Source organism: Panicum virgatum, chromosome 4K (assembly GCF_016808335.1).
Source record: "Panicum virgatum strain AP13 chromosome 4K, P.virgatum_v5, whole genome shotgun sequence".
Classification (NCBI taxonomy): Eukaryota; Viridiplantae; Streptophyta; class Magnoliopsida; order Poales; family Poaceae; genus Panicum; species Panicum virgatum.
This window is the reverse complement of record NC_053139.1, coordinates 19,774,286-19,779,854: the sequence shown is the minus strand read 5'-3', so window position 1 is coordinate 19,779,854 and position 5,569 is coordinate 19,774,286.

The following is a 5,569-nucleotide window of genomic DNA, read 5'->3' as shown; positions in this document are numbered from 1 at the left end:
CGTAGCACACGGCACAACTGCCGGACACATTTCCAAAACAACTCACGCCAACCCATCCCACAATAAACACTAGTTATGTGACCACACCGTAACTCGCCCAGCACCGTGGGCACGGCTATTCGAATAGATTCTTAACTCTGCAGAGGTGTGCAACTTTACCCACAAGTGGGGTACCACAACTCGATCACCTTAGTGTCGGTGCAGATCCCAACAAAGCGATTACCCACCTTAGCTAGACCTGACTAACCATCACGGGATGCACCAAGGGGTCATTGACCTATCACAAAGGTTGTAACCGGGGCATAAGTCACACAAAGCTAATCCCTTCTCCTTGATCACCCGTTGCTCTCAGCTCTCCTGATGGCTATCAGACTAACTAGTGGGGTTTATGCTAAGCCGTTGCCCATACAACGGTCGAGTGGTTTGCACGATAGTGGAGTTAGGTGAGATGACACACCAACTCGGTCCTTAGTAGTGACAAGATGGATATCTCCCTTCCTTGCTCTGCCACACAGGCACAAGCACACCAAACGGCAAATCACACAGAAATGCCATCCATCCCATCTAGACTCATCTTTCGAAAATTTCCACTTTTATCCCTTCCCACACACACACCTTTTCTTTATAAAACAAGTTGTATAGAGTAGCAGGTCCTAAGCGTTCTAGTATCAATTAACGTCCAAGCAAAATCAGACATTAATCTAGGTGGTCAAGGAATGGTTATCACAAATCAAGGGGTGGCTATCCAACCATGTTTTCATGCAAGAAAAACATATGCAATTTTGTAAAACAGACCAATAGGGTGTGTTTATAAAAACTAGGACAAAAGCGTGCATCAAAGGATGGGATTGAACTTGCCGTCTTCGAAGCCTTCGGGGAGGTCCTAGTCGAAGCACTGTCCTTCGGGCTCGGGGTCGCAGAACTGGTCCTCATTCACGGGCTCGCAGTACTGCTCATCAACGGGCTCTCCTTCGTCTACACCGTGATCTACGACGCATACAAACAAACACTCAATCAAGAAAAAGAAATAAAAGTTTTATCGTTGAGCTCGAATCGGAAATAATTAAGATATGGAGATCGGGGTAATATTTTCGGGCGGTTTCCTAATGGCATGGACAAAATTATGTCATGAGAGGCGTGGTAAAGTTTTAGGTAGATCCGAGGTCGTTTGGTGCATGAAATGATAGGTTATATAAAGGTTTAGCGGTTAAATCAGAGTCCAGGGGCCTATTTGTAATTATATTTAAGAAGGCAGGGCTTGGTTTGTATTTTAGAAACTATTTGGGTCATTCTAAAAAGGGCCAAGGACTCAATTAGAATTATGTTCATATGGGAAAAGGGTCTATTTAGGAATAGAAACTTAGACGGGTTTCTTTTGAAAAAGGGCAAAAGGGTGGGAGGTTTCTTTAGTAATTAGACTTGAGGGGAGGGGGTTTTGGGCTAAAAGGCCCTGTCTTCTCCCTCCCCACGCACCAAGGAACAGGGGAGGGAGAGGGCTCGTCGGCGGCGGCCCGATTTGGGCGCCCAGGACCACGGCGGCGGCTCGGAACAGGTGAAAAAGAGAGAGGAGGAGGGGGCGGTTTGATCCCTGGCCTCACCTCGAGCCGGGGCGGAGCGAGGCGGTGGCGGCTCTGGTGGCGCGTGGCGGCGGCGCTGGCGATAGGGAGGAGGGCTGGAGGTGGCGGAGATGGCTGTGGGGTGGAGGAGCGGCGCTGGGGGCCCTTTTAAAGGCGGGCTAAGGCGGTGGAGCGGGCAGGGGTAGGTGGCCAGCTAGCGAGGTCCGTGGGCGGCCATTAATGGCGCTCGGCCGGGCTTCGCGTGTCGCGGAGGGGCGTGCGGCGGTGGCGTGGGCGTCGAGGCGTTGTTGAGCACGTGAAGTGGGCCGGCGTTGAGCGGGACGACGCGAGCGGTGAGGCAGGGCAAGCAGTGCCGCGCTATGCGGCAGGACGGGGCAGCCGCGAGCCCGCGGCGTGCGCGTGCGCTAGCGCTGCAGCGGAGCGGCGCAGCGACGTGCGGCGCGGTGGATGGTGGCGGTGCGACGCACGTGGAGGCGGCGCCGAGGCCGGGCGGCAGCGGCGAGCGGCGCGACGTGCAGCGTGGTGCGCGTGCGCGCGGGAGAGGCGGTGTGTGTTCGTGGGGGCGGGTCGGTGCCGTGGTTCGGTGCGCCGCGGCGCGGCGAGCGAGTGCATGCGCACGCGTGCGCACGGCCGGGGTGGGCGTGGCGCGGTGCTCGGCCTAGGAGGGGGCTCGGGAGTGGGGCGTGCGGAGCAGGGCAGCGGCGGCTTGCTCGCGGGATGCGAAGGGGAGTCGGGCCGGGCCGGGTGTGCTGAGCAGGGCAGGCCGGGAGCCGAGCGCGCGGGCCGGGCAGGGCGCGCGCGGGAGCGGAGCAGAGGGGGGAGAAGGAGAAGGAAGGGAGAGGGAGGAAGAGAGAAAAGAAAAGAGAAAATGGGAGAAGGAAAAAGGAAAAAGGGGAAAAGAAATGGAGAGAAAAAGAAAAAGAAGGGGAAATAGGAAAAAGGAAAAAGGGGAAGAAAAAGAGGGGGCGAGTGCGCGCCGGCGGCGACCGCCGCCGCGGTCGGCCACGCGCGGCGTCGGTCCCGCGTGCGCGAGCCAGGGGAGGTGGGGCACGCGCGGCGCTAGCGGCCAAGCGGCGCTTGGGTGCACGCGGCAGGGAGGAGATGGAGGAAGGAGAGAGAGAAAAAGAGAAGAGAGATTCGCGGCCACGATCGCGACGGGCGGTGAGGAAAAAGAGAGGAGGGTTCGGTCGGCGTTTGGAATCGGATGATAGGTCAGCGGAAAAACTGAGAGGGGATTAGGGTTTAGGGATAACTGAGCTCAACGATGAAAAAGAGTTTTGAAAAAAATATTATTAGCGTGTGTTTTATTTTGGTGCATTTTTCGGGATGTCACAGACATCTTGGAGGCGACGACGTACTTGGAGTGCTCCTGCACCGTCTCGAAGGCGAGGTGGGCGACGAGGAGGCGGATGACGTTGTGCTACAGGAAGGCGTCCTGGCACTTGGGGTGGTTGGCGGCGAGCTCGGAGACAGCCCACACCACCATGCCTGCACCTTCATGGGCGCGTCCTTGAGGATCTTGACGAAGGAGGTGCAGACGCCGACGAGGATCATGAGGTCGACGCACTCGGGGTCGCAGCCGAGGAGGCCGATGGCGAGCGCGGCGCTCTCCTGCGTGTCTGCGCGGCCCTCCTTGATGAGGCGCAGCAGCGGCGAGACGCGGTCCTCCTCGATGATGAGCCTGCCGTAGGGCCGTGCGGCACGGGCGGCGAGGGCCTGGAGGCGCGGGCAGTGGGATCTTGGCCGGGATCCGAGAGGCGCGGGAGGCACGGTCGGCGCAGGCGGAGAGGTCGGCAGGATCTCGGTAGCGAGCCGTGCGGCGCGGGCGGCGGGATCTTGGCGGGCGGGATCCGGTGTGGGGACGCCCGTCGAGGACGCTGGTGACGCCGGCAATGGGGGCAGCGGAGGGGCGTCGGGGGTTGGGGGCCTGGCAGCGCACGGGATTGGGAGGGTCAGGGGGATTAGGGGGCGCTCCGATGGACGGCCACGGTGGCCGCCGGCGAGGGGCCACCGGCCGGCGACACCGGCAATGGGGGTGGGGAGGGAGGCGGAGGGGCGTGGGGGGGGGGCTCCTGTCACGAGAGAATCCGTCGCGAGGGGGGTCGGGGGGGGGGGGGGGGGGGGGGGGGGGGGGCTCCTGTCTCGAGAGGATCCGTCGCGAGAGGAGTCGGGAGGGAGGGGGTGAGCAGAGTGCCACAGATTGCATCCATAGAGAAAAAAATGTGGGGTCCACCACTCTAACTCAAATAAGCACTTTTTGAAGAGATAGTTTTTTGAGGTGGGTTAGATGCATCTAACCCACTCTGTTTGGATATTTTTGGATTAGATGAGTCCAATCTAATCCAAACTAACTCTAACCCATGGATCCAAACAAAGCCATGGACGATAAGATAAGAATGGGTGATCGAACAGTAGATAGATGGCCCGGGAGGTCACGGTTTTCTTCGGCCATAAAGAAGGTACATACATGTTTGGTCCCAACTCAAACCATGCATAGAAACAGAGAACAAAATTCGTGTCTGCGTGCGACCACGATGCAAAATCCCATCGTCTTTCTCTTAGTTATTACCTTTTCGCGCGGTCTCAATTCTGAAGCAGCTAGCCCGGCCCCTGCGTGCTGCTTCTTCGTCTGATATTTGCACGGTCGAGTACGTACGTGTACTTGGCTGACGCGACGCGCTGCCGGCTGTGCTGTTCATGATGCCGATCGGCGGCGGAGGCCCAACAGTTGGATCCATCTCTCATCCCCGGACAATTAATGACTAGTAACCTCAGATCTGAACCTGATCTGAATCGAGCATAGGAGCAGCCCGTCCGTCAAGTTTTATCTCCGCTCATTTCCATATGGCTAACGACGTGCGCGCGACGCGAGCAGTAGCAAGATGCGATGATGTAAACCGCTGGTAGTGCAAAGAAGGAAAACCGGATCAAACCAAATGTTCCCAGGTGGCTGGTGAGAAAGAAAAAGAAACGTGGCCGTATGTACGGCTTAGCTGCACAACAGGTGGAGTCAATGCAATCTCCAAGCCAAAGGCCTCGTTTCTCTGCTCTGCTCAATAATACTGGGGTGAGTTGGTTTTCAACAGGCCTATAATGGAGCTTGGTAGCTTGGTTGTGGGATTCTACGTTCTGAGATTACTGGATTACTTCATAAAAGCCAGATTTCATAATTTATGTACACTAGTACAGAAAATACATTCCGTCCCAGTCTCCCAGATCCCAGGTCTTTAGTCCTGGATCCAATAACAAGGATTGAAGGGATGTGGAAAAGCAAAAATTTTTACTCCTCACCTAATTAAGACTCGAACCCGAGACTTCTTGCCTCACGCATAATTTTTTTACCACCCACCTACACAGCACACATGTGACTTTGAAAAAGATTTCTTCTGTTTAAACTAACTCGTGAATGAATCTTTAATTTAGCCCCGGTTGATGGCTCAAGCCGGGACTATAGCTCCTTGCCCCACTAATGGTTGAACCCGTGACTAAAGCCTTTGTTGGTCCCATACCCAACAGCATCCGGAAGTAATGTGTTGGACCAATGTTCCTTTGTGTAGATCAAACATGCCTTTGGAAGAAAGCTATATGACATATATATTTGAAGGAATCAGAGGGCGTAACCAAAAAGGGGTATAGCATGTCGGCCCGTGCTCGCCGCGATACGACCCTACTGGTTCCCGTACCGGCCGTACGCCTGTAAACACATGCACATCTATGGCATCCCCATCCTCAAGTCAACTTTGTACCCTGGTGGTGATCGATGAATGTTAACAACATCCATCCAGCAGATGGATGAGTGCTGCTACTGTTCGTTGGACTCGCTCGGGCTTTCTTCCTTGACGTTCCAGTCTTCCATGCGGCATTTGCCATACAAATGCTAAGAGTCACGCGCGCAGGTACCATTCTATTGCAGAAAGTTTTCTCCCTTCGTTTTACCTACTCCGCCAGCCTAAACTTTTGGTCCAACTTCTTATTCGCAGAAGGAATAAAAT